Raw genomic sequence first — 19,428 nt, forward strand, 5'->3', positions numbered from 1 at the left:
TATGAAGGAAATCACATGGAGAGGTTTACAAGTAATAGCACTCCCTGGTAATTCCCCAGAATGATTTTCATGACTCATAGGACCATATTTTAATTGTAAAAAGTAGATGCAAAATTCAATTTTCTTGCTAAGGGGTAAAGTTAATATAATACAAATAATTTTATACAATGATTTCTGCACAACTCTTTTTACAAATGATAACCTGTGCCTAAAGTTACCACATAAAGTTATATTAGATATGTTTGTTGAATTTTAATTTTTACTCTTCTGTACCACAGTCCTTGACAATTAATAATTAAATATTAAAGCTGAACACCACAGAGTTTCACCATTTGATCTATTAAGCGCCTGATGAAGACTCAAATTTTAGATGTTATAGTGTAACAGAACAATATATCAACATAAACTTCAATTTTAAAAGAAGGTACATTAAAAATCTTGGTAACTGAATCTGTTTAATGGGTATGCAAGAGGCTTATTTAACTATTCTCTCCATTTTTATGTATGTTTGCAAATTTTCATAACAAAATGTTTTAAGTTACCACGTGAACTAAAGAAAGTCAATTCATGTATCATACCAGGGGTAGAGAGCAAGGCCACTAAAGGGAGCCAGGATATAGTTTAATGAGCTGAATGTAGAAAAATAAGGAAATGTAATTTTTCATCTTCATCTTCTCATACTAAGCCCTGACAATGCAATGGATCAAGATTTGGGGGTAAGGGATGAGAGAAAATGTTAGAGTAATTAGGCCATGTGCATGCCTTGTGGGAGGGGATGGAAGTAGCTGACACACTGACCACTGTGAGGGAAATGAAGGAAATACTGTACTCCCCTATCTTTGAACTTTACCTAATTTTTCCTTGCAAATTATTTGAAGCTAAAACTAGAACATCCCTTCCCTCTTGGACAGCTCTTCATTAGAGGAAAAAAAGGTGCAGGGTTAAGTAGAAAAAAACAACAACAAAAAACGGCCCTAGCTGGATTGGCTTAGTGGATAGAGCATTGGCCTGCGAACTGAAGGGTCCTGGGTTCGATTCCGGTCAAGGGCACATGCCTGGGTTGCGGGCTCCATCCCCAGTAGGGGGTGTGCAGGAGGCAGCCAATCGATGATTCTCTCTCATCATTGATGTTTCTCTCTCTCCCTCTCCCTTCCTCTCTGAATTTAAAAAAATAAAATAAAATAAACAAAACAACACAAAGCAAAGCTCATCTCACAAGTGTTCTCCAGCCACATGCTGGTCCCTCTGCTAAACCCAGGCTTCCTTGCAGAATACCTGCTTACTTAGGACAAATCAGGAGAAAATTCATAAGAAGTAGAACCTTACAAAATGATAGGACTTGAGCTAGGAGAGAGATGGACAGAAGGTAACTGGGTGAGAAAAGTACATAAACAAGAACACAGCTAGGGGTAAGTGTGGGCAGTGGGACTCCAGGCAGAGGTGGGACACACTGAAATGGCTGAGATGTCTACAGTGTTGCTACATGATGTGAAGTAGGCCCTGGAAGCGAGTCATAATGAAGCAAGGATTAATTTAATGAACAACAAAAAGCTATCAGAGATCTTAAGAAGACAAACAAAATAAAAGACCAAATTTTTAAAGGCTACACCATGGGTACATCAAAAAAATTTAATGCTTAAAAGAACAAAAAACATCAAACTTGTCTATACTCATCATTTTTTTCCCTATCATCATTCTTAATGGTTTCTAGGTATTTGCAGTTTAGAAATGCCACCCTCCAAAGGACAAATACACCAAATGATATTGTTATTTTAAAAATAGTGTCAATAAAAATAGTGTGCTATTTTATATATTTTAAAAATGTACCTCAAAGGGATGATTCGAAATGGAATGTCTAAGTAAAACATACATACATTTTAATGTGTTGCCTCACAGAAAGACTTCCCAACGCATACTCCTAGCAGCCATATATATATACATATATATGTATATGTATATATATGTATATATATATGTATATGTGTATATATGTATATATATATACACACACACAAGTTTCTATTATAGGCTCTTCAACCAATAAATATGATCACAGTGAGAGCTGAGATCCACTAAGCTAGGAGGGGCCTAACCTGGATTCAGAGACACCCGAGTCAAGCAGAATGCAGACCAGCACTGGTGTGGCCAAATAACTATGCAGAAACCAGGGGACAGAGCATGATGAAAGCTCTGTGTGAGGGACATTGTTCTGGTAACAGGTGCAGGCACAATTTCAAACAAAGAGTGATGAGCACCAAGGAGAGGCCACAGAAATTCAGGAGTCAAGTGAGAAGAGTGTTACTGAATAGAAGCAATGAGCATAAGAGTAAAGGCTTGGCAGTGTGTGTGTGTGTGTGTGTGTGTGTACATGCTGTGACCAAGCTATCTGTAGCATTTTAAGTCTGAATTCACACTTCAAGGCCAGGCTTCACCCCTGGTCCCACCTAAAGAACAACCTTTCTGTTCTAAAGACTACTCTAGCTTTTTTTATCTGTGTCACTCCAGGAACTCAGCACATTACTGATATTGCTCATTATCTCTGCTATGCCTATATCACGTGTCCTCAAATACATTTGTACATTCCCTCAGGAAAAAGGTCTCATTTTTTTTATAATGTCCTCCCACCTCAAGAAATTAGCTGTTCATTTAATAAGCATTGAGTATATTTGTTGATTGATATATTTTATGTACATGATGTCATGTACATGATACAATTTTTTTTAAAATGTAAGCCTAGGTTTCTAATGTTACATTAAAAAGTCTAAACTGGCCCTGCTGGTGTGGCTCAGTGGTTGAACGTCGACCTATGATTCAGAAGGTCACGGTTTTATTCCCGGTCAGGGCACATGCCTGGGTTGTAGGCTCCATCCCCAGTAGCGGGTGTGCAGGAGGCAGCTGATCAATCATTCTCTTATCATTGATGCTTTTATCTGTCTCTCTCTCTCTCCCTCCCTCTCTGAAATCAGTAAAATATATATATATGTGTGTGTGTGTTTATATATATATATATATGTGTGTGTGTGTGTGTGTGTGTGTGTGTGTGTGTGTATGTATATATATGTATATATACACATATATTTTAAAAGTCTAAACTGAATTGATAGGATATCATAATCATGTGTTGAAAAACAATCTTGAAAAATAAGTTCACAGAATTCAATATTTTATTTTACCTTCTGATTTCCATTTACATGGTTATTGAAATGTCTCTAAGTGAAACAGTGTTTGGTATATTTGCATAACAATGAACATAGCTTGATGAGATTTCAGATTTGTCCATGACCTTGAGCAAGATGCCAAAACCTTTTTTATATTCAGCCAATATATGTATTAGTCAAGTCAGCATTTTATAGGTGGTAGAGCATGACTAATAGTCAGCTTGTCTTGTTATCAAAAGTGTGGTTGTATTAAAGTTGTGATTAACATCTTGCTTCTTAAACAGCTGCTGGAGTGGAAGTCCGTTGGTTCTATAACTTAAAGACAATTTTTTTAAAAAATCTCTCCATTGACCTTTGATCTTAAGTGGTGTATTACCCTCTATAGGGAATAAGCACTATATAAAATACCTGTAATGTTCACAATGTTTATTGTTGGTGGACATGTAAGTGTGAAGGGCATAAAGCAGAGAAAGTGTTAGGAAGGAATGCTCCGTTTTGTTCTGGTGTGTATCTAAAATTCTCTGCTGAAACATGTATCACTGTTTTCAGATTAAGGCCACATTGAACTCAGTAGAAAATATGCAAATTCCCACTACTCTGCGATCTCAAAGTAGCATGAGTATGTGAAGAACACCTTCAACACAGGCAGTACTTGGCCTTCATTTAGGGGACAGCAGGATTATAGGGGAAGGCACCACAAAATTGTGCTAGACAGATCACAAATCTGGGGCTGGCCTAAATTCTCCCACTGGAAAATTCATCTGCTGTCCAATTCAAATTTTGGAAGAATATTAAGAACGCATATATGGATAGAAAGCACTTACAGACTTGAATATTAATTTAGCCATTATTTCTTTTATAAGCAACCCATCCAATACTGGTGCGATATAAAGGGAGAGAAAACAAATGCACAGTGCCTACCCCCGAACTACTTGTGATCCAGCATAGGGACCAACAAAGTATTGTCCATGCCAAATCTGGCCCGTGATTGGTTTTGAACAGCCCACTAAAAATGGGTTTGGTAATTTCAAGTGGTTGAAAATTTTAAAACAAAAAATATTTTGTGACATGAGAATTATATGAAACAAATTTTAGTGTCCATAAAAGTTTTACTGGAACACAAACATGTCCATTCATTTACACGTTGTCTCTGGCTGAATTGAATGGTTCTGATGGAGACCATTTGCACTGTACTTTCTGGTCCTTTAAGATAACAGTTGCCCCCTTGTGGTGCAATTTAATAGATAAACAAATCAAGAGTAAGTGCCAGGAGTGGGTAAATATCTGGGACTCTGAATACATAGAAAAGGCATCACAGTCTCCCCATGGAGAGGAGCTGAGAAGGGCTGATTAAAGGCTTTGTAGTAGAGAATCCTCTGAGCCAGGGTTCCTTGCCTGTACTATGGACCAAATGTTTGTGCCCCCGACCCCCAAATCGAAAGTGAAAGCCTGAATCCCCATTGTGACGGTATATGGAGGTGGGCTTTGGGGAGATAAATAGGCTCTGGTCCAAATTCCAATGTGGAAGCGGTTCCCCAAGCCAACACACAATTCTCAACCTGCTGCATGTCCTACAATGCAACTCAGTTCTGACACAGTCTACCCAGAAATAGGATCAATTCCACAGGTTAAAGGTCAGTCCTCTAGGACTGCTCCCACCACTACCACTGCAGAGGTGCCAGTTGAAAGCCGAGTTGTTACCTGTACTTCTGACAGACTGGCTATAAATCAGAGGCTCCCAGGACACCTTCAGTGAATTTGATTAATTTGCTAGAGCAGCTCACAAAACTCAGTGAAACATTTGACTTACTAGATTCCTGGTTCATTATAAAAGGATATAACTCGGGAACAGCCAGAGGGAAGTGATGCTCAGGGCAAGGTATGTGGGAAGGGGTGTGGACTTGCCATACTTTCTCCAGCACCTCTCTCCCCAATCTCTGTGTTCATCAATCTGGAGCTCTCCAAACCCTGTCCGTTGGGGTTTTATGGGTGCTTCATGACATTGACAAGGTTGATTAAATCATTGGCCTTAGGAGTCTGATTCAACCTCCAGCACCTGTTGAAATTTCAAACTCTCTAATCCAGTGGTTCTCAACCTGTGGGTCTCGACCCCTTTGGGGGTCGAACGACCCTTTCACAGGGGTCGCCTAAGACCATCGGAAAACACATATATAATTACATATTGTTTTTGTGATTAATCACTATGCTTTCATTATGTTCAATTTGTAGCAATGAAATTGGGGGTCACCACAACATGAGGAACTGTATTAAAAGGTCTCTGCATTAGGAAGGTTGAGAACCACTGCTCTAATCACATAGTTTGCTTTCCTAGCAAATACCACACCCCATACACACACACACACACTTTAAGTGGAGTCCAAAAGTCAACTCATTAACATCACAAGAGACACTTTGCAGCTTTCATCTTAGGAAATTCCAAGGCTTTTTGGAGCTCAATGCCAGAAACAGGATTGGAGTGATTATACTACACACACACACACACACACACACACACACACACACACATTCTTTTAAAAAATTATTTTTTTCCACCACCATTTATCCGCTCTATGCCCTCTTGCTGGGGTCCAACCCCAGCAGGTCCAGGGGTCCCCAAAGATATGGATGGAGTCGGCGAAGAAGGAATGACACGGAGACAGCATTCAGTTGATCAGCAGCCTAGCCAGGATCTCCAGCCAAGTTCTGGTCTGGTTCTCCAGCGAAGTTCTGGTTAGGATCTCCAGCCAGGTTCTGTGGCCAGTTCTCCCTCGCTTGGTTCTGTCCAGGATCTCCAGCCAAGTTCTGTGTCCATGTTCTCTTGCTAGGTTCTCCAGCCAGGTTCTCCAGCCAGGTTTAGTCACCAGGTTCTAGTCAGGTTCTCTTGCCATGTTCTATCCAGGTTCTGTAGCCAGGTTCTGTCTCTAGGTTCTTTAGCCAGGTTCTCTCGCTAGGTTCTGTCTCTAGGTTCTGTGGCCAGTTTCTGTCCAGGATCTTTTGCCATGTTCTCTCTGTCGAAGTTCTTCTGTCTCTAGGTTCTGTGTAGGTTCTGTGTCTAGGTTCTGTGTCTAGGTTCTGTGCCCTGTTGTCTTGTTACATCTGTATTTATACCAGTTGATTACAATCCTATCAATCTCTATTCCAAAGGTTAGGGCGTTTCTTATCTCCATTCCAGGGAGTAAAGATTATGTAGCTTAAGCATGATTGTTCCGTAGTTAAAGTGATTAATTACCCGCCTGGCACTTAGTTATTACCCGCCTGGCACTTAGTTAAGGGGTTTTATTCCCTCCCTAACTTCAGGGGAAAATCCCTACCTGGGGAAACAACCTTTCTCAGAGAGGTGACCTTGGTTAAAACACATAGTGCCAAGAAGGTGAGCAAACATATTAAGAACAGTATGCCATATATGCCAGATCCCTTGAAAAACAAGGATGGACCGGCTCCCGGCACCCTCTTCCACCTCCACCCATCCTCTATTTTTGATTACAAGTCACAGTATCATAGGAGGTCATTAGGTCTAGATGAGGTCTTGGGGGAATTGGTGTTTCTGCACACATACCAAGAAGAGACCATGTGAGGATATAAGCAGGAAGGCAGCTCTTCCCAATTACTGGACCATAGGAGCACTCCGATTTTGATCTTCAAGCCTCCAAATCTTTGGAAGTGTGTGTTGTTTAAGCTACCCAGACTAGGGTATTTGTTATAACAGCCTTAACTGAGACAAACGGGATCCACAGAGCCCCAAGGAGTCTGTGGATGGGACTCGAGGGATTTGTGAATCTGAGGTGGAATAGCATCATCTTGATTTTTACTACCCTATTCCTCAAATTTAGCATTTCTTTTTATTATAACTGTAGGCAATAAACCACTGTAGTCATTTGCCACCAACAGAATCCATGGCTGCTTTTATATCATCATACGTTTGTTGCAGATATATTAAGCATAATTTACACAGATTTGGAAATTATGGTGGCTACTAGACCTACCTCTAGATCTTTCTTTTTTTTTTTAAATATATATTTTATTGATTTTTTACAGAGAGGAAGGGAGAGGGATAGAGAGTTAGAAACATCGATGAGAGAGAAACATCGATCAGCTGCCTCCTGCACATCTCCTACGGGGGATATGCCCGCAAGCCAGGTACATGCCCTTGACCGGAATTGAACCTGGGACCTTTCAGTCCGCAGGCCGACGCTCTATCCACTGAGCCAAACCGGTTTCGGCTAGATCTTTCTTAATATGTTGTTTTATCACAATTAATTGTTAAATGCTCTATCACTACATTTCAATATAAATGGCTTCCTTTGTAGTCCTAGGTATTTTATTTTAAACTTTTAAAAGCATCATTCTTAAAGGGGTCCAGATGCTTCACCAGAGTGACAAGGAGATCCATGGCACCACAAGATTAAGAGCCCCTGCTCTAGGCAAGACCTGGAGACAGGATGTCCCCAGGGAAGGAGGCAGTGAGATTCCTAAGGCCTGGGCTGATGGGGTGATACTTAGCTCACCTGCATCCATAGGGGCATGCAAATTGTTAATAAATAATACTTATTCCGTAAATCGCCACTTTGCTGAGTTCTCTGACTATTCCTAGCCCTCCCCACTAACCAGGATTGCCTAAGATCCCCACATTTAGCAGATCGGGGGGTTAACACTGCATCCAGCAGGGCCCTCTCAGACCTGGATCCAGGACTAAGTGTGCAAAGGGAGTTGATAGATCATGTTTACGTTTCCTCCATCACCACTACCAGCACAGGGCTTTCCAGGACGAGGGATCTGGTCCCTGTGTGTGTGAAGGAAAGGTGACTCAGGTGAAATTGAAAGTCCAGGGAGGCTGCAGTGCAGAGGCGGGCAGGAGGTCCAGGTGAAACTGGAGAGATGAGGAAAGCACAAATGATCCCTGTGTCCTTGGTGTGGAGTCAGGATTTGATCCTGAGGTCAGTGTGGAGTGGACACCGAAGTTTTAGAATAGGTAATTTACTTTAGGGAATATATATATTAGCAGTGGTCTAATGGTGCACTGAAAGAGAACAGGATTAAGGGGAATAAGGGAGAGACAGAGGTATAAGGAGATACAAATAAAAAGATAGAGCTAAAAAGAGAGATCTTTGCAGGCTCTTCTAATTATCCAAGTGGGTGGACTTTCATAGTGGCAATGAAGCTACAGAGATGGATGGATTTGAAAGGTCTGGAAGATTTTGAATTGACAGGAAATGTCAGGGAGAGAAAATTTGACCCAAACACCCAACTTTCTAGCTTAGAAATATAAATAAAATAGTGAGATGAGTACTCCATTCATATTATTCAAAAGTACAGTTGGTTAAGTGTATGTATATGCAAACAACTGCCAATTTTTAAGTTCAAAACCCATACATATCATAAGCTAACCTAAGTGATTTATAATGAACAAAATGAGTCATTTTCTTTTACTTCTATGTTATAAATATGACACTATAACCTCAAACTACTTCCTCATACTTTTAAAACTATTCTTGCCATAATAAAGAAGTTTATATTAACATTCTGGAATCACTTGGTCCAACAGATACTTGCACTCTAGAAATAAATGTATTAGGATGCTTTCGGTGACATGATAGACACCTTGACACACAGACAACTTTGGAAATATTAAAGAGGCAAAGATGAAAATTAACAATCATCAAGCATCAGCCAAGTAAATTTTATGTTTTGGGGACAAATTTTCCTTTTACAAAAATTAATCAAAAAACTATTTAAATGGCCAATAAGGGCATGAAAAATTATGTAACACCGTTAAACATTAGGAAAATGCAAATCAAAACTACATCAAGCTACCACTTCACACCCATTATGATGACTATTCTTTAAAAAAAAATTGGAAAATAACAAATGTTGACAAGAATGTGAAGACATTAGAACTCTTGTGCATTGCTGGTGGGACATAAAATGATATAAACACTGTGGGAAATGGTACAGCTGTTCTTCAGAAAAGTAACCAATATATATTGATCCTCAGCCATTTCAACCATGGATATATTTACTGATTTTAGAGAGAAAGGAAGGGCAGTGGGGAGAGGGGGGGAGGCGGGGAGAGTGGGAGAGAGAGAGAAAGAAACACCGACCGGTTGCCTCCTGTATGTGCCTTGACCAGGGTTTGAATCCCAACCTAGGTATGTGCCCTGACTGGGGAATCGGACCCACAACCTTTTGGTTTATGGGACAATGATCCAACCAACTGACCCATACTGGCCAGGGCTCTTTTAATTTCGTTAATGTGATCACAAAATTTGTAATTACATATATCACATTACATTTCCATTGGTCAGTGCTGCTCTAGAATAGCAATACTCATAACACATAATCATTTCTTCACATGCCTCTCTTATCCCTAGGATGGCACAAAGTATGAGCTAATCAGGTATTTTCTAAACAAAACTTATAGGTGTGTCAAACATTGTATCTAAATAAAATCAGCCTGTACTCTTCTCCTTCACTGGAGAATCACCATCGACCTTCACAATCTCTCAGGAAGACCTGGTTTTGGGTTTGAGCTGAGTCTGCACAGTGGAACATTAGTGAAGTTTTCTGACAAGGACTCCAGAATAACATTCGTCCCCAAGTCAGATCCTGTTCTCCGGAGGAACATTCTCAGGCAGGAGGTGGGTCTCATTTGAAACGTTCTGCTGATCCAACTTTACCTAAACAGACTAGAAGCTTCTGAAGGCTTAGCACAGGAGGAAGCACAAGGATAGGTGTCATGAGCTGACTTACCTACTTCCCCTTCAATGGGAAAGAGAGCCAGCTCATACCATAAGGCACTTTATGCCCAGGAATTCCAGAAACTGTATTTTAACCCCCACGCCCACCCCATTTCTTGATGCTTGAGTCATCTTTGATTGACTCAGATATTTGAGAAGATCCATGAAGCTGCCAACTGCTTCCCAACAGTACGAAGGCATATGTTAGCCCAAAGCCAAGTTCCAACTGCCAGAATGTTCTGAGACAAATGCTTCATAATCAGAAGAGCCATTTTCTGTTTACACCGCATCTAGAGCATGCTGATGTCTGCATTGTGCAAATTGCCTCACTGTTGTATGGGGCTATATTTTAACCTTTCTTACCTAGGAAAGTTATCTCCTTAAGTATATATATATATATATATATATATATATATATATATATATAGAGAGAGAGAGAGAGAGAGAGAGAGAGAGAGAGAGAGAGAGTCTATGAAAAGGGCTGATTGTAAAATTGGAAATCCACACAAAAATAATCTTTATCATCAGCTTAGTAGAAGAGTCACTATCAGCATTGTCATGACGTTCATATATTTGACAGGATGTGGGGTAGTGAACTGCCCTGTAATGAAGCCGACAGACGTGAAGTAGTTCTTTCTCTAAATTCTCCTTGGCTTCCTATCTTGTACAATGTAACTGATAAGACCAAGTGGTGACTTTTGGAGCATATCAAAATGTCAGCTAGCGTATGATTTTAAAGTGTAAATTTACTTTCAAATATTAAAGATACTGGAAGAGCCAAATGGATAGTCATGTATTTTAGTACAGTTACGATAATAAAGGACATTATCTTGGGTACCACAGATTGAACATTTGTTTACTATACGGTAAGACAAGAATTTTATGTCTGTTGCATTTCTATCTATTTAACCTATATTCATCGCATGAGACATTCTTATCCCCTTTCTATCGATATGGAGAATGAGTCTCAGAGCAGCTAAGTGACTGCCCAGGTCACATGTGTAATAATTGGAAGACTCAGTTTCACTCTGGCTCCAAAGCCTCTGTTCTCGTTACTAGTGCATGCTTCTGAAACTGGGCTCAGAATATCCTTTCCTCACTCCATTGTTCTGGCCCATCTCTCCGCCCTACTAATAGTCATTAAATCCTCAGAAACCACAGGAGAAAGGGGGAATATAAATGTGACTTTAGGAATTGAGATGAAGATTTCTTAAACTTAAAGCATAAGTGGGCTGCAAATTTTACCCAAGATTTTGATGTAAGGGGAGGCTTTAAGAAATGGTCTTCTCATCACAACCTTCTATCCCACCTCACCCTCCCCTGGATCACATCAGCAAGTCAGGCCTAGCATACTCCCCTTCCTAACCTCCAGTTACCAGGAGCCACCTTCTGTCATTAGGTGGCCCTCAGTGGAAAAGCTCAAGCAGCATTGAGCTTCATTCCTCAGGCTCCAATTTTTATGAGTGGGAACTCCCAGTGCTGTTCAAGAAGTCATCTTTAAAAGTGAAAGCCATGTGTCCCATCCTGAGTCCAGCTGACAGCAGTCGCCAAGGGCAGCAGAGATAAATGTGAGGATGTGCTGGAGAAAGTTTGACTCCTGAAGAACTCTAATCATGTCTCCCTTCCTGTTGCCCACAGCCCATGAACACCAAAAACTAAGTCCTGATTAGTAACAGGTTCTGGGGATGCAAAATGAGCTGTGGGAGCAGAGAATTCCCTAAGTATCCCAGTATTTCTCCTTGCAGTCCTTGTTTACAACAGTAAGCTGTACTGTCTTACATCTGTTACAACAACATGCAATTAATTAGAAACTTGTAGACACCTAGCTCTAGAAAAGTTGGTAGTGGAGTCTGAGGGTTGGAGGGAGGGGTGTAGAAATGAGAAAAACAAATGTAAAAATACATAAACAAACAAATCAACCAATCAAACAACTTAGGTTCTCTGAAACAACCCAGACATGAAGCAAAGATCAGATATGTTAGGAAAAGGAGCAGAAAGAAATAGGGGATAAGCCTATAGAAAATAAGTGACTTTCTGTGTAACTTAGATACAAATTAGGGACCAAGAATGAGAGGAGGAACCAAAAGACCCTCAGATAATAGTAGACCCATGAAGACGAAGATGCTCTGGGTTCAGCCTATTGAAGTACAGTAAAGATCACAGAATCACTTTGTGAGCTACTGACAGAAGCACAGTTAAGAAATGGATTAGCTACTCTAATCAGTCCCACAAGATTGATCTCTATGCTAACTAGCCCTATGCTAATCCAGTTATTCTGCCTATAAAACATTCCATGCCTCCCTATAGCCAATAAATAAAGCAAGACTTCTCCATCTTCACATTTAATCCATATTCATTTTCAAAGTACCTTTCTAACTTCCTCTCTCACAATCTCTGATACGTACCTTTTATCTCATCCAATGGTTCTAATGTTCAGTTTCTAAATCGACCCTTCCTTCAGCTCTTTGCTCCAATTATTTTCCTCCACTTGGACAAAGTAGCCCATCAAGACCCATTTCAAAGGCCACTTTCTCCATAAAGACTTTCCAGTTCACTTACCCCAGCTAGAATTCCCCCTTCCGCCCCCCACCCGACTCTCTCCCTATTTGTACAACCTTCTGACTGTGCCTCCTTCGTGCCTGGCTTTATAGTTACTCATGTACCTAAGTTATATCAGTATCATAGTTCACAATGAGAACAGTGATGTTTTTCAATCTGTGAAACAATCTGTGAAAAAAAGTAAAGAAACTGAGGATATTCAGTCTGGCTAAGAGAAAGGGAAAACTCATTACCTCTCCTAAAATATTTGATGAGTTTATTAGACTATAAATAAATTCAATGGAGCTGTTTAGGGCTCGCCTGGAATCAAGAGTTGGGAGACACTTATTACAAACATTCTACAGGCATTTATTGAGATCATTTACATGCCAAGAAGTATACTAGCCACTTGTAATACAAAAATAAACAAGATACAGACCTTGTTCTCAAGTACCAGCAAACTTGCTTTCCTTTTTCTCTTTATTTATATACTCACTTCTTTAATTTGATGATAATAGCCTCAGTTATTCCATCTCAAGCTAAATTTGAATCAATCTACCACATAATGTTTCTGGCTGATTAAGAGGCAATTCCTTTTGACTTGTCAAGGGCAGAACTAAACCAGTATTTAGAATTCACAGGGTTGGTGATTAAGAGTCAATGTAGATCAACCAAAGGACTTGTATGCATGCATATAAACATAAGTGATGGATGCAGACAACAGAGGGTGAGGGCAGGGCTGAGGGGACAATGGGGGGATAAAGACACGTTTGTAATACCTTAATCAATAAAGAAAAAAAAAGTCCAGGTAGATCTGAGGAAAGAAAATAAATAAAAGAATCTAAAAAAAAAAAGGTCATTGTAAAGACAAAGGGAATGGCCCTAACCGGTTTGGCTCAGTGGATACAGCGTCAGCCTGCGGACTGAAAGGTCCCAGGTTCAATTCCAGTCAAGGGCATGTCCCTTGGTTGCGGGCACATCCCCAGTAGGGGGTGTGCAGGAGGCAGCTGGTTGATGTTTCTCTCTCATCGATGTTTCTAACTCTCTATCCCTCTCCCTTCCTCTCTGTAAAAAAAATCAATAAAATATATTTAAAAAAAAAAAGACAAAGGGAATGCGGCAATGGCTCGATCTTGTTCTAAGAAGCTTCCCAACACAGCAAGTGCTCCAGGGGGCCATCTGATGATGAAACGGCAGAGAACGCATTTCTGAACCAGACAAGACTAACTGGGTGACCTCAAAGTAGCAATTGAACCATAAGATTGTATACTGGCTCAAGGATCAGTGCATAGGACAGTAAGTCCCACATCTACATAATTGATCTAGTTATTTTGATAGTTATTTGAGGTAACAAATAGTTATTTTGAAGTAACATCCCCCTGTATGGACTTTGTACAAAAGAATAAGAATTTAGTGGCAGACTCTATACCAGACAGATGTCTAGAAAGATATCCTCAGATGAGGATTAACAAAAATAAAAAACAAACAACATATTCCGGGGTACAAAGGCACAAGCTGGCATGCTATATTGTGAAATCTCGAGTCTGGCCAGTAGGAGTATCTTCCCTATACCACACTGGAGCCGTGTAGCCTTGAACAAGTAGTTTAAGCTTTCATTAGTTGACTATAAGTAGTAAGGTGATAGTGTATGCCTCATGAAATTGTTCTCAGATATGAATGAATAACTTATGGTGCATACGCAGCATAACACCTGGTACCTAAAATGTTATTCACTCATGGACGTCCTTGAATGGTGTCACTATTTTATAAATATAGAGGAAATAGAGAGCAAATAAACATGAACCCTTAGGGAACTACTAGTGATAATAAACTCAGAGAGAGTTAAAAAAGAAAGAACAGCCTTGCCCAGTAGTGCTCAGTGCATCAGCCCGATCACTGAAGAGTTATGGGCTCGATTCCTGGTCAAGGGCACATACCTGGGTTGTAGGTTTGATCCCCAGCCCTGGTCGGGCTTGTGTGGGAGGCAGCCAATTGATGTGTCTCTCTCACATTGATGTTCCTTCCTTCCTCCTTCCCTCCTGCCTCCCTCCCTTTTTTTCTCTCCCTCCCTCCTACTCTCTCTTAAAAAAAAATCAACAACAACAACAAAAATATCCTCTAGTGAGGATTAACAAAAAAAGAAGAAAGAACAAAAGTTTAGGGCAGTCAAGAAGTTGTCTACCTCAGAATAAAAAGAAACATTTCCTTGTAAATTGCATACAGGTTTCGGCAAGCTTTGAAGTTGAGAGAGAAATTAGGTAAATACTGAGTGTATGTTAATTGCTGACAAAGAAAAGAAAGCTGGCTACAGCAGCACAGAGCTCTTTGAAGGCAAGAAGTGTGTCTTATTCAGCTTTTTGTCCCCAGTTACTAGCACATAGGAAGGTTTGCTGAATGACTAAACGTTTGTTGGATGAATAACTCATGCATTTCTGCCTGGCACTTGGAGGTATAAATGTCTCCTGACTCTTCATTTCTGGATAGATCTTAATTATATTATTAACAGGCACCATTTAATTGAAGTCACAGCCCAGAGAAATTTCAGAATTGAAAATTATTCAACAGATGGTTTGTGATTCTTTAAAAAAAAGGAAACAGACTGGGTGGCCATCCTACTTCACCGAGATTAATTTTCAATGGGCTCTTCAATATGTAAAGGGTACACAGCACATTTGGGGCCTTGATCGTAAGCTTCAATCTCTGGCAAGTTGCTCAGATGGTTTTGCTGGCAGCACTTACGGTGACACAATTTCCTGCAGGTTGGCACATTTTGAAAAGTATGCCGGAATCAAAAATATCAGCACATGTTTTGATAAATGTCAAACATCTGCACCTAACAACAGATTTTAAGTCTCAAATCTCATTAAAGAAATAGTATTACATCTGTAAGTCCTTTTGTGCGTTGGGTAGACTGCATCCCTAAACACTCCCCCAAGATGTTGAAAACAGATGCTTACAAATTAGCTAAATTTCCAGTAAACACCTAATAAGTCATACTTGTTCCTTTTCCTTACATTTGAACTCTGTAACTTCAACTTAAAAATGTCATTAACATTTAGTCTCCCAAAGGAGTGGCTTTCCTTTTCCTAGTCAGTTCTTATCTCACAGTTTATTTCTCTTTTTGTAAATAGTGTGTCTGTATGCCAGAAGCCATGTATTTGATGTCTTCTTAATTAATCCTCTTTCTTGAGGGGGAAAAAAATGAAGCATTAAAATTTCACATCTATTAGCCCCCTGCTGTTTCTCCCCTGCAGAGCTCAGCTGACGCACTTTAGAAGTTTCAATTTTCGTCGTATACCTCTACATCACCTTAGCTCATTGCCACCTTAAAGCTAGACTCAGCCATAATTTATGATCCCTTTCAAGTCCTCACATAAATAGGAAAATCAATGCTTCTACTGAGGTCCCATTAAGAAAGTATATGACACAGCTGGGTGAAAGAAACAGATGCAATACTACTTCACATTTATTTTCTAGGCACTAGTAGTCATCGGAATAGAAATGTCCCTTCTTGGCCCATCTCTTCTTTAGTAAATTATATGCAATCCTTTAAGTTTGGCAGAATTCTGGAAAAAAAATAAACACCAGGAAAGGGAGCTCTCTAACGGTCTCCTCCACCGGCAGATGAAGTAGATGACATCAAGAAATGTCAAGTGAGCTCAGCTGTTTCACATTTTGAAATCCTCTACTTCAGGCATATGATGAGAGTGCCATTTTCCTGCTTGTCATTTTCCTGGTCTGGAAGACGCACAGGGTTGCAAAGATAACTCCTCGGTCAACAACGATCAGAACAGGAGCTCTAATTGACCTGCAGGCAGAGGTTGGTTATGCTATGATGCAAGATGGACACTGATAGTTCTTCTATTGTCACAGATGGAAGAAGCAGTATCATCTACATTTTACAAGACTATCCCTGGTTTCTTCAGGAGAAAAAAATATCTGAATTTCTAGAAAGAAGGTCCTCTGCTTAGATACATTAAACTCCCTTTTCTTGCACTCAGCATTTTACACAATGACACCAACTGAAAGTAATATTCAAAGTGCAATCTAACCACCTAGTGACTTGCCCTTGGTCAGCATGATTGTGTCAACTCCTTCAGCAAATAATGGTAGACCGAGCACAGCCCATTCGCTTACATTGTTTAAGGATGTATGTTTGCTAAAAGGAGGTGAAGACTGGTGTGAGTATGTGTAGCGGAGTTACTTCTAAACTCATGAATCTGCCAGCAGCATCTCCTCCTTGGGAAACCACCATGCTGGGGGATTCAATCCCACATACTCCTCAGCATCCTCCCCCCTCTCTCTGTGTGTGACTAGGTAGCATTTTTTTTCTTAAGCTTGAGGGAGTCTGGTTTGTCTTGAGTCCTAGGAGTCCTGAATGCCCTACAAATTGCTAACTCTGGCATGATCACTGGGCTTTAATGCACATGTGCATAATACAGAAAGGAGATTAAACTTTGAAACCTTTAAGTCATATATATATATATATATATATATATGTATATATATATATACACACATACATACATATATACATATATACACATATATACATACACACATGCGCGTGTGCATGTGTGTGTGTGAGTGTGTGTTTTCTGAGGACTTTCACACATATGGTTCTAAATTTTGGAAACAATACTTAAATAAAACAAGCTGTGATTCCATTTTTTTTCCAGTGGGAAAGTATCACAAGACAGAGAGATTACATGAGTTTATAAAGATTATCAGCCAGATGCTGACAGCTACAGAATTCATCTTCCAAAATTCCTCCAAGGGCATTCTTAATTCATATATCACATAATTTTAACCACAATGACCAAAAACTATTTATATTATACAGTACTCATTTAAGATTTCCATTTTCCAAATTGTAAATTTGGAGTGCCTGACCTTTATACAAACTAGATTATTTCGAAGATAAGCGGCCTAATAACTCACATGTTGCTAGAAACCTAAAGCAGGCTAGTTCACTTGATCTAATTCTTGAACGTCATTTCTCACACCAAGTAGAATCACTAGGAAGCACTGACACATGAAGAGAAGAAAAGTCCTAAAGTCATAAGTGAGGCTTGAATATGATATTTGTTCCACAAATAAATATTTAGGATATACAAAAAGGCAAGTGCTGTAGGTGTGCTAATAGACAACACACATACATTCCCTGCATCCTATGAGGCTCTAGGAGTTCACAGTGGTTCAGTGGTGAAGAGAACAAGCCAAGTAATATCCACACGGTGTGATGAACTGCAGGCTCACCTGGCAGGTGCACAGGGGTTGTGGGGAGCTGCTGGCAGGAGCATCTAACACAGGAAAAGGTGCTTACAGGGAGGCTTGGAGGACGACAATTTGTTCAAATGAAGACAGGAAAGGCTGGTCAAATCCCTAATGTTAGTGAACTTAACAAAACCTTTCTTCATTTGAAAAAATTTAAAATCACATTTCTTCTTTCCTTTCATTCAGCTCCAGAACAGACACTCTTGATTCAGCTCAAGGCCATACATTCCTAAAACACATAAAAGGTACCTTTCCCCCTCACCACCCAGTTCAGAAATAGCATATCCAGCACCCAGGCTGCCGTGTTGCCAAATTTTGGAGAATCTAGCCATGACTTTAATAGATCTTTGCCAAAATTAGTAAAATAACAAAAAACACTCCATTTTCTCCAACTTCCCTGGTACCGTTCACTTTGTTCTGATGATACTGCAGATCTCTAACAATTACCCACACATCCTGACAACATCATTAGGTGTGAACTTTGAGAAATTTCACTCCTATTTTCTTAGGTATAACTAACAGCACCTGCCGAAAGGAGGGAGCAAACCATGAGAAAACGAGACAACACAGGGCAGGCTCCATAACCTACGTACTACAACCGGCTACACACACTTCATTACGTTGTAAAGATAAAACAGTCACCATCTTGAGATAACTATGGGTCCATTTGGCTCTATTGGCTGAATGCGATGTCCCCCAGTCACTGACAAAAGTAGCAACGTGTGCTGTCTTCGCAAGTGCTACATCCTCATTAACCTTGCTGTAGGTATTGACGCATGGCACGAGGTGCATTATGTCTGTTCAGTACAAACGTGCATTGATCCTGGCATCAGGCTGGCGGCAGCCATGGGTTGCGGTCTACCTCAGCCACTGTGTACTCTAAAATACAGAATTCTGTGCAGCTGGTATGGTTCAGTGGTTGAGCATCAACCCAGGAACCGGTTTGATTCCTAGTCAGGGCACGTGAGGGCTTGACTCCCACTAGGGAACGTGCAGGAGGCAGCCAATCAATGCTGTTTCTCTCTCATTGATGTTTCTATCTCCCTATTCCTCTCCCTTCCTCTCTCTCTAAAAATATCTTTAAAAACATATTTTAAAAATTAAATAAAAATAAAATATAGAATGCTAAATTGGGAGATAATCGGAAGAACGTGCTCCATCTTTTGTTTCGTATGTCTTGTTTCCTCCCAGTACTGCTAAATGGAAATTTGAAATCGTCATTGTAAATTAATAGACACCGATCTGTTTCAAGTCATATTTTAAAATGTCTGATCACTACGTTGTACACCTGAAACTAGTAATATTCTATGTCAACTGTAATTGCAAAGTTTTAAAAATTAAAACAATTAAAAAAAAACAACAAGTTGCATTTAAGTAGGAAGCCAGAAATATGGTATAGAATTTAAATTTCACCTTTTTTTGTTGTTGTTCTTTTTACTGGCTCTTAAAGCTTCCCTGCCCAGTGTTTTATGATTTTTTTTTCCTTTCCTCACTTTCCAATCAGGACATAGTGATAAAGAGGAATAAAAACATATCTTGGTAAGGCATGGAGAGGTTTATGCAAAGGACAAACCTGAGAACTCAAGACCAGAGCTTGTACTCAAAACACCACTGTTCTTCCCCTTCTGTTTCTTGCACTAATTTACCCTTCACCTACTCTCAATAGTTGAGTTTTCTTTTAGGGCATTAACAAAAAAGACCAGGAAGCCATTAAGAAGTTA

The 19,428-nt window shown here is 39.9% G+C and overlaps 1 protein-coding gene across 2 annotated transcripts in view; it reads right to left on the minus strand.

Annotated features, from left to right (window-relative positions):
* Positions 1-19,428, minus strand: part of PRKG1 (protein kinase cGMP-dependent 1) — a 1,080,615-nt gene that overhangs the window by 359,031 nt on the left and 702,156 nt on the right. The gene's annotated exons all lie outside the window — the stretch shown is intronic.

Source organism: Myotis daubentonii, chromosome 13, assembly GCF_963259705.1.
Source record: "Myotis daubentonii chromosome 13, mMyoDau2.1, whole genome shotgun sequence".
NCBI classification, from domain to species: Eukaryota; Metazoa; Chordata; class Mammalia; order Chiroptera; family Vespertilionidae; genus Myotis; species Myotis daubentonii.